General features: G+C 29.5%; 1 long non-coding RNA gene across 1 annotated transcript in view; it reads right to left on the reverse strand.

The window, feature by feature from the left end:
• Window positions 1-6791: 6791 nt before the first annotated feature.
• LOC111373171 overlaps window positions 6792-10897 on the reverse strand; it is a 5041-nt gene continuing 935 nt past the window's right edge. The window contains exon 2 of the long non-coding RNA XR_002698903.1: window positions 6792-7526. This is a non-coding gene — a long non-coding RNA (uncharacterized LOC111373171). The remainder of the gene's footprint in view (window positions 7527-10897) is intronic.

Raw genomic sequence — 10897 nt, forward strand, 5'->3', positions numbered from 1 at the left:
TTTGGTACATATTTTAAATCAATTAAAATCAATTTTTTTTGTCGTTATTTCACAATTTCAGCCGTCATTTTTTAATTCTTCTCTTACAAATATGACCTCTTTATCTTTGAAAATTAAAAAATTAATTATCAAAATTCCTACTGAACAAGTACTTAAACGTGAATCCTAAAAGAAGCCTTGAATTATATGAACTACTTTTAACTAATTGACTAAAAAAGACTTGCTTCCTGTTACAAAATAGGGAGAAAATATAAGAAAATAAAGAAAAGTCAACAAATTTATATATTTTATTAGAGCTACTAGATATACGAAAGTCGTAGTGACTAGGATTATAGGAGTATAAAAATCACTCATAAATACTATTATATTGTAGCGTTCCCTTTGAATGACTATTTACATAATAACCATCACATTTGAACCTTGTTTGTCAACAAATGAAAAAAGTACGAATAATTTGGAGTGATAAATTGCCGTCTCTTTAAAGTATGTCAAAAAAAACTCAGTGTGACAAAACTTGATCGAAGGAAAAATAGTACAACTTTTGTATCAAGCGATCCATGTCTTGTATGTCAATATTTTTAATATTGATATCTTGTACGTTAGTCTTCAAAAAAAATCAGAAGGACAAAACTTGATGACTGTAGTAAATATCTTTTAGGTTATGGACATTCATTACACAAAAAATATGCTTATTTAAAACATTATTAAGAAAAATCCTGTAAAAAAAAATCCTAATGAAGGAAAAAATAGTACATTTAGCCCATATTTGGTATTGATTTAAATTAGATTTTAATCTAAGTCAAATCAAACAATCAATATTAACCACGTATTTCGTAGATTCCACAACTTTTCATCACGTATTTCAAAAACTTCTATCAAAATCTACAAAAAATTTAATATTAGTCCTCACAAGGGATTTATAATTTTGAGTACGCTATAAAAGTTGTCTCATTAAGAACCTTACTAAGAAAATCCAATAGAACAAAACATTGGTCGAGGATAAATAGTACAATGCATACTTACTCCCCTCACGATAATATCATGTAAATTATGCTTCAAACATAATAAATCCTTCAAGGATAATATTAAGCCCTCGTTTGGCCTCCATTTTTTGAAATGAAAAATATGTAAAATGGTTTTTTTTTTTTTATGGCCCCGTTTGAACCATATTAATATAAAAACGAGAATGAAAAATATAGTCGTTACCAATCCCATACAAGAGATAGATTTTCAAATATGATAATTTAATGTGATGAATAACGATTATATTTTTCATTTTAATGAGTAAATAATGAAAGACAAACATGGGCTAAATGAGTAGTTTAAAAAGAATAAGAAGTTTTCGATTTAAAAATAATATTATTTTGTGAAAGATTGTGCGGTTAAAAATAAGATAAAGAAAAATGGAATGGAATGGACTATAATGGGACTAAACGAGGGCTAATAGTCATGCCAGATGAGTTGACTATCACGTATTTCAAATTTCATGTATTATCAATATAACATAATATAAACTTGTGATTTACATATTACAACCTCATTTTCCTCATTTCCTTTTTCGCATAAGTATATATCTTTAAATTTTTGGAATATAGGTCTAGAAACTTTAGATTTATCTGGTAAATTCAATTTAGGATTGCGTATTTTTTGATTAATCATTACTTCGATTGATGTATTTCGATTCGATTCCTCACTATATAATGCAATACATCACGTGCAAAAGTGTTGTCAACATTTTGTTCATTTCCAATTCTCTGTCTTTTGTATAATGATACAACTTATTGAGATATCTCACTTTTTGACATATTAGGTATCTGGAACCATAGTTATCAGATCCGATCCGATCATTGACTCGATTAAGTCAACGGATCACCAGGTTACTAGTTCAATTGGTGGATCAATGGTTCAACCGTTAGGTCATTGTTTATTCATATATTCGAAGAAGAAATATTTTTTAAGTAAAAATTTTATATTTTTAAAGTTATTTTTATAAAAATGTTGTATACTTATTTATCTTATTATTACTATAAATTACTAAAATTTTATCAATTATGAAATTTTTTTTAAAAAACCAATAAAAATTATATATACCTAAAAAAAGTTGATAAAAATAAAACTCTTAAGCTTCTATGTAGATATATGTTTACTAATCCTCAAAATTAGCAAAAGTTAAAATGGCATTGTGGCTAGCAAGAGTATCTACTGTAAAGTTTGTACAGGTTCGAATCCAAACACTTGAAAATTTTTGTACATGTTATATAGTGTTGCAATATGGGCTTGGTCGGTTTGGGCTGATCTATGGATTTTATTAAAACGGTTGGTTCAGACGGTTTTTGATTGATTTTATTGGTTCTTGACCGGTTCATATGCTTTTCGATCAAAATGTGCAAATCAGCCCAACTCTCTATCCGGTTTGTTGGGATCTAGGCCGAGCCGATTTTAATATCTATGATTGAACCTCTTTTGAAATTTTATAATTTGTTATGTCTAAATACTCATCAAAAATATATTCTTTCTTAATTGGACGATCTTTACTAATTGCTCCATTTTCGTTTTGAAATTTTTTATATTAGAATCTAATTTCGTCACACTTCAAGTCCGCCATAAATATATCGAATATGATGTTAACAAATTATCCTCTTGGAGCATTAAAATTGATGTGTGAAATATTGTTGATCTCAATGTATTTAAATATATTATCTTTCGAACTTCTAGTTCGAATTTTTTAATGAGGATTTAAATAATGATACATTTGTACGTTATTTCCAACTTCTTAATTCCTCTCTCCCATGCTGAGAAAATTGCGCATTGTAAATGTATCGTCCATTTGAGGAAAAAAAATCAAACTAAGTATTTCTTCTCGACATTTTTTACTTTTCATTTTAGTACATTGTGATGGATTAATTTTACATATATTACAGTATTGAAATAATTTGATAAAAAAAATTAGATTGTGACCATAAGCCAAGTTATAACTGGAAGAACTGTGATATTGGCATGATGCGTAATAACATTTCCTAAATAAAAAGAAAAGTTCTTTCTCAATTGAATTAATTGGAGTCGTTTGACAAGTAATAATGTTAACTCATTTATCGAAATTTCAATTAACACTTATTAAAATATTGAGATTTATGATCACCATTATTAATAAGACATACCGTCTTAGTTGTATAATGTGAAAATTATGCTCATAATTTTAGCATAATTTCGTAAACTTCAGGTTGTGAACACAGTACACCATACAATCATCTAATATTTGTATCAAAACTATTAGATACAAATAATAGCTAGGTGGTCAACGTGGAGACGATGGGATCTCACTTATCACCATAATTAAATTACAAGAATAAAGGGAATTCAACCCCTATTTTAGCTAGTGGCTAGTGATCAATTTTCGTGAAAGAGAACAAACATCATACATGATTTCATTTGATTGAAAAACTTCTAGTTCTTCATTGAATATCCATTTTGATTCTTTTAATTTTGCATCGTTAATTCAATGATGGTCCAACTGGTAATACTAGAATAAAATTATTTTTGGGTCAACGAACTTCAGGTTTATGATATGCATTGTATCGGATAACTTTAAAAATAAGCAAATTTAAATTTACTAGAATAAAGTGTATCTTCAATATTTAATTTTTGTATTATTTGATAAAATAGTATAAGCTCTTTTGAAATCTTCAACGATATTCAATGCATCTGATATTATATTAACATTATTTTTTACTAATGTTTATTCATAAAATACTTCTTGTCTTGAACAGTACACGTAATTGCATTATCAACTAAACAGATATCTAGATAATATATCTTAAATCTTATTAGTATTTCAAAATTTATGTTTTTTTCTAAAACAATTAGGAGCAATAAATTAAATTCTTCTTGAATATTAATAAAATAAGAAATTAGTTCCTTTAAAAATTATAACACAGTTTGAGTCGTTCAATTTGTGTTTCTTTGACAACACAACAAGATACATATTATTTTGGACGTATGTTATTTTGAGAGCATGTTATATTTTATTATTGTTTCTTCAATAGTAATATATCAATATTTTTATGGAATATTGGAATCATAGTGCCATGCTCTCTAATAGCAAAAACAATTTAAAATAAGAATTTGCTCTTGAGGAATAAAAAAACACAATTTTTAATTATACTCTCCAAGAGAAAGTAAAATATAATTAGAATATGAATAATAATGTGCTACTTCAGGAGCAACAACAAATTATTATTTAAAAACATTTACTTTTCATGAGTATATATTCTATGAGAATATAATATTTATAGAGTTATACTTTTTCAGGAGTAATATGTCAATATTTTTTTAAAATATTGAAAAACATAATTTATGCTTTTTAGGAGCAAATAATATTCTTTCAAAATATTAATTATAATGTTGTACTACTTTAATAACGTCCAGAGGCTTGTCACTTTGGCTTTCCCCATCAATTTAAGGTTTAAAAATGAGTATCCACAAGTATTTAATCAGGTTAAAAATATTAATTACTATACAAACAGAATATGATATAAAAATTAATTACTAAATAGATAGGATATGAATTTGTATGCAAAATTAATTACCAAACATGCATTAGGACAGATATGCATTAAAAAAGGTAAAATGTAATAATCATGGATCATGTTTATAAAACTTAGCATTTAACTTTGGTAGAGAATCAGAAACCACAGACATTTGTTATATAAACATCGGCTAAAACCAAAGAAGCCATACAGCGGACTAGCATTTAATTGTTTATAAAAAAAAAAAAATATTGCAGCTACAGAAAATTGATTTGGCAAAATAGATTACAAATAAAAAAATATTTTACACGCATTGATTGCCACATAATTGATTACAATAAACAAGTATATTAGGGTTGCATAAATTAATTGTCACAGAATTATGGAGGCGGAATACGAAAATGCATATATAAAAAATTCATACGCCACCAAATTAAATTCGGTAACCATGACAGATGATTATGCTTATAAAAATTACTACCTTTCCAATTAATTCAGTTCCATTTTGAGAGATTCATGCTTTCCTTACAAGAAATTGCGTTTTTTTTTCTTTTTTACCTAAATGTGGTTGGAGATTTCAAAATAGAACGAAGAATTTTGCTAATTCGAATTGCTAGAATTTCATGCTGATAACACATTATAAAATAGAGAGAAAAGAGAAAAAAAAAATACAGAAAATTCAATAAACTTATTGTTTTATTAAGATCCAAAGCCCCATATTTATAGGGAAGAATTAGGGTAATAACAATCATAATGACTAGAGCTATAAGAGTATAAAAGTTATTTATAAATACTATTATATTTATAACACTTCCAAGTTTTTTTTAGTACTCGCTATGGAAAAAACTCTACTTAGAAATGAATTCATGTTTTGATAAAAAAAATACTTGCTTAAAGTTGATCACGAGTCAATGCTATTTTAGTACAATAAAGTTATACTTGAATACTGGACTGTAGTCATTTCATCTTCTCGCTCTCCTTGCACCCACAACGTGGTCCCTATCACCTATCCCATCTAAACTGCATCACCTAATGCTCGCACTATGTCTTTTCCTTCTTCTCTTGATGCATTATGTGCTATCCTCTTCTCCCTTGCACTTCCCTCCCCCTCCACCTATTGCACTATGTTGCTCTTCTTGCCCCTCTCCCAAGCGCAATATGTATTTCTATCTTTTTGTGTTTGGCTTCTTTTGCGTAGTCGTTTTTGTTTTCTTTCTTTTTTGGGTCATCATAGTCGGTCAATGAGTTAAAAAAAAAAAAAAAGAGGCACAGAATGATTTTGATCAAATTGGGGGTCGTCTTGACCAAATGAGTGTCCATTTAATAATAAAATGTGTATTTTTTAAAAAACTGTTAGCATATTTGTTATTGTTCGAACGTAGGATTCATAATTTTTAATCACTTTTCACCACCCACATCCAATTTGGACTCATGCACCATAATCGTCAAAAATGGAAGTTACCAAACATAAACTAAGATCATCCTCCCCCACCACCCCATGATTGAAGCCAAGGCAAGAATGCGGTGAAAGGTGTTTAGCAATCTGGATCGAATGTTTTCTCTATCTCTAAAAGGGTTCGACTTGAAGGATCCCTTCCCAAGAATGCCACGTCAAATTCTCTCCTTTCTCACATTGCTTTTTGTTACTTGAATGAATTGGAAATAGAATTTATTTATTCATCGATGCATGTATGTTGTACGTGGATTTTGGCATGTTATGTGCACATGCGTGTCCTATCAACATATTCAAAATTTTTTATTTTTCTATTTTTTGAAATCTATGTTTGGGATATTTTGCCATCGTCTATACAAACAGACAAGCCTTATTTTAATATATATTTAATTCATTTACATATATTATTGTTAAAAGATTTTAGTATTACAAGTATAGTAAGAAAATAATTTTAGACTAATATATTACCAGATAATATATATTTTAAAACTTGGTGAATTTACTATTTTTTCTTGCAACAAAAACAAAATAATGAATAATGAATCTATAGAGAAAAAATAGGAATCGTTGTAAAATTTATCAATTAATAAATTTTTTTTCAATTAATTTATTTTTTAGTAAAACATATCAATTTTAAGCTAATTTATGATTAAAAAATATAAAATTTAAAGTTGGTAAAAAAAAGAAAAAGAAAAAGAAATCATTGTATATCTCCACCAATCGTATCGAAATCATTCATACATAATAAGTCATTGTCGCTCATATCATCTATGTACTTACCATAATCATTTATAAAAATACTCCAACAAATATAAATACCAAAATCAATATTGATTAAAATAAAACTAGTAGTAAATATTGAGAATTACAAAGTTCATAGTCAATATATAAAAAGAACACAATCCTACATTATAAGCTCAAAATACTCAGTCCGACTAATTAGGCAAATCAAAGAAGTTCTAAGATAGGTCCTCTCCTAATTTTTGGCATCTTTATAAATGTTATCCTGAAAACTGCATCCTTAAAAGCTTTTATTGCTTTCATATAAACCTCGTTGGACACTCCTTCCATGTTGTTTAAGATGTTGAAACACACCATATTTGAATAAGGATCTGGACTAATGACTTCACTAGTGCCCTTGTGATTAGATGATTTTTCTTGAATGTGCGCAAGCTTTTCTCTAAGGTATAGCATCCTTATTTCTGTTTCCTCATTCCTCATACTAACAGTAGATGACCATTGAGCCATACATTTCTCAAGTTTTTCTCTTTTATTGATTTTAGGTTCCTTATGTCGATGTTTGTTAGGTGGAGTATCATCACGTTGACGAATATTTGAAACTTCATCGTCATCATTCTCCACATGTACATGCACTCCCCTGCTCAAAAACTCATCTTCTACCCGTCTTTCTTCCTCTGAAGTTGGAGGAAGCTAACTAGAAACATGGCCCAGACTTTCAGTAACTGTAGTCCCGCTAAAATCTCTCCAAGCAATTCGTAATGCCTATATCCTTCCCTCCTAAATGTCTTATAGTCGCTCTTGTTTATCTACAATATAAAAAAAACCTACATTAATAGTGAAGCAAAATGTTAAACAAAAAATGATATCATAAATAAGTAATGCTAAAAATTTTCTTTTACAACACAAATCATGAAAAAAAGTTGCCAAACTTCTTCTGTGGCATTCACTTGGTTGGTATTTGGATCCCATGTAACACCCGTATGCCCTAAAAGGTCATAGAACAAGCGATGCATCTTACGCAAACGATTCCACTTACCCTTCAATTTCTCTATCCCGTAAACAGATTTTGTGGCAACAATCATATCTTGATTGATCTTGCCCCAATCGTCTTTTGTGAACGTTGAACATTGCAACTTCCCAGCTCGTGGCTCGTCCAAAAAAAAAAAAATTATTTCAGTGACCAGAACGATCACTGAACTTCCGTTCGGTCACTTTTGACCAAACGGTCATTGAACTTTGCTTTGTCAGTGATCGTTTTGGTCCCTGATAATTTTTTTTCAAATTTCATTTTCTTCCTATAAATACCCATCAATTACAACATTTTTTCTGACCAAACTTACTATCAATCTCTTATTCTCTACTATACTCTCTACAACTCAATTATTATCAATATTATTCATTCATTCATTCATTCTCATTTCTATACTCTTCTACATTTTATATTCATATCATTAAATTATAATCTTGATTTTACAATATAGTTTCTACACTACTACATAATCTTCATTAATTTCTCAATTCTACTTCACTTCTTTTTCTTCAACATTTAATTTCAATTAATCACAAATGGATTCACGCTCATTTATTGAAAATTTGTTCGATGTCGGAGTCGGAAATGAAGCAAATGTGTCCCATAATCAATATGGGAATCAATATGGGAATGAGTTTGCCGGTCTAAATGAAGTACCCATTCCAGAAAATATTAAAGATTACAATGTTCATGAAAGTAGTCATCAAATTAATTTGGATGACGTTGATGCTGAGGCTCCAATTGATTTGGAATAGGATGATGAACCTGTTATTGAAATTCCCGATGCAAGAGGGAAGAGAAAGGTAAAGAAGCATGCAAAATGTTGAGATCATTTTAAATTGGTTCAAACTGGTCGTATGGTCGATGGAATTCCAGAAACCAAAGCAGTATGTAAATACTGTCAACAACGATTAGCTCATCAAAAAGGCATTGGAACCACCCACCTCAACCGTCACTACAAAGCATGTACGGCCAAACATGGTCTTCTTCCTGCTGGTCAAACGCAACTACAATTTGGTACTTCAGGCAGCGGTGCTACTACTACTACGCCACTTAATACGTGGATGTATTCGAAGGAAAGAACTCGAACAGGAATGGTGAAGTACATTGCTGGATCTGAGTTGCCACTAGCACAAACGGACAACCAACATTTCGTTACATTTGTCAAAGAATGTCTTCAACCGAGGTATGCTGGGGTAAGTCGAAATACTCTTCGTTCTGATACAATAGAATATTTTTTAAATGCAAAGAAAACATTGATTGCCGATTTAGAAAAATATGGGGGTGTAATATCTTTAACTTCGGATTTATAGGAAGGGATTAATAAAAGATGTTACATGGCTGTAACTGCACACTATATAGACCCACTTTGGATCATGCATAAAAAAATAATTGCTTTTAAAATTATTGAGTACCCGCACAATGCTCCCAATATATTTAGTGCTATTATGAACGTTATTAGAGAATATAAATGCGAGAATAAAATTCGTTCTTTTACGTTCGACAACACTAATGTAAATAAGCCTGTTATCGAGAAATTGCAAAAAGTACTTCAACCTGAATTTGGTGGTTTTTTATTTCATATTCGATGTGTATGTCATATTTTAAATTTAATAGTACAGATGGTTTAAAACATGTTAAGGATGAAATTCAACGAATTAGGGATGCACTAATTTATATTACTATTTCACATAGTAGAAAACAAGCATTTGAGGACTTTTATGCCGAACATGGGGTGTCGCATTCAAAAACTTTTATTAGTGACGTAGCGCATAGATGGAACTCCACATATTTATTATTAAAATCATGTGAAGGTTTCGAACATTTAATTACTGAATTTTATAACAGTAGGCATTTTAGAGACGACGAGGAAACTGTTTTGATTGAGTCCGATTGGATTTTAGTTACTAAAATTAAACATTTTTTGAAAAGTTTTTATGATGCTACAAATATTTTGTCTGGTGTTTATTATCCTACTAGTTGTATGGTCCTTCAACGTCTTTATCTAGTTGCTAGGACTTTTGATAGATTTAAAAATGACCCCGATTTTAGTTCAGTTATAAATGTCATGGAATTAAAGTTTAGAAAATATTGAGAAGACTTGCCCATTTTATTTCCGTTAGCATGCATCATGGACCCCCAATATAATTTATCTGGTACTAAATTTATAATTGAGCGAATGTCAGAATCTTTAACTTTTAACATACCTATTACCTATAGGAATTTGGAAGCAACTTTATCTGAAATGTATGTAATATATGCTTCACGAATGGGTACACAAGTTACTCGTGTACCCTTCGGCTCTACAAGTACTCCTCCCACTAATTTAGGAGATGACGACGCTGAAATTTTAAATTTATTTGAAGGTATGAACTCATATAGATATGGTCAAATTGGAAATGCATATGATTCCTCCAGTCATAGTAGTTTGTCTTCTACTGCATGTACTAGTCAAAATGCGTTGCCTGCTGAATTACTTGATTACTTTAATCATAATTGGCCTAGTAACAATGCATTAAGGAAAAATTTAGAAGAAGTAGTTGACTTCTGGCGAAAGTATGAACGCCGATGGCCAATAGTTTCTGCAATGGCAAAAGATCTACTAACACCTCCGGTTAGCACTGTAGCTTCGGAATCTGCTTTTAGTGCAGGATCTAGGGTTCTCTCTGATATTAGGAATCGACTAAAAGAAGATATTTTGGAAGCATTAATGTGCGTAAAGGACTGGCAAGATGCTCATTTTCGACTGCAAAATAAATATGCCGAAATTGCATGTAGTCAAGTAAGTGATATTTAGTTTAATCATATTTATGACGAATTTTTATTTAATACCTTTATAATTTTTTAAAAAAAATTGTACACATAACAAGTTGTTCGTTTACAATTTTTAACTTCGCCTACTCGAAATAAGAACTATTGAAGTAGCCGGTCCCAAACCAGGATAAAGGAGGAGGGTTTATATTTTATTATTTTTATTATTTTAAAAAGGAAAAATATTTGGAAAAATCATTTTACAATTTCTCATATCATATTTAATTTTATCATTTATAAAATAATGATTTTCAATCAATATGTTTTCTTCAAAATAAACTTGAAAATTAAAATATATTAAAATATATTAACTAAAAATTATTTATAACTTATAAG

The sequence above is a fragment of the Olea europaea genome, unplaced genomic scaffold, assembly GCF_002742605.1.
Source record: "Olea europaea var. sylvestris unplaced genomic scaffold, O_europaea_v1 scaffold1076, whole genome shotgun sequence".
In the NCBI taxonomy this organism is placed as follows: domain Eukaryota; kingdom Viridiplantae; phylum Streptophyta; class Magnoliopsida; order Lamiales; family Oleaceae; genus Olea; species Olea europaea.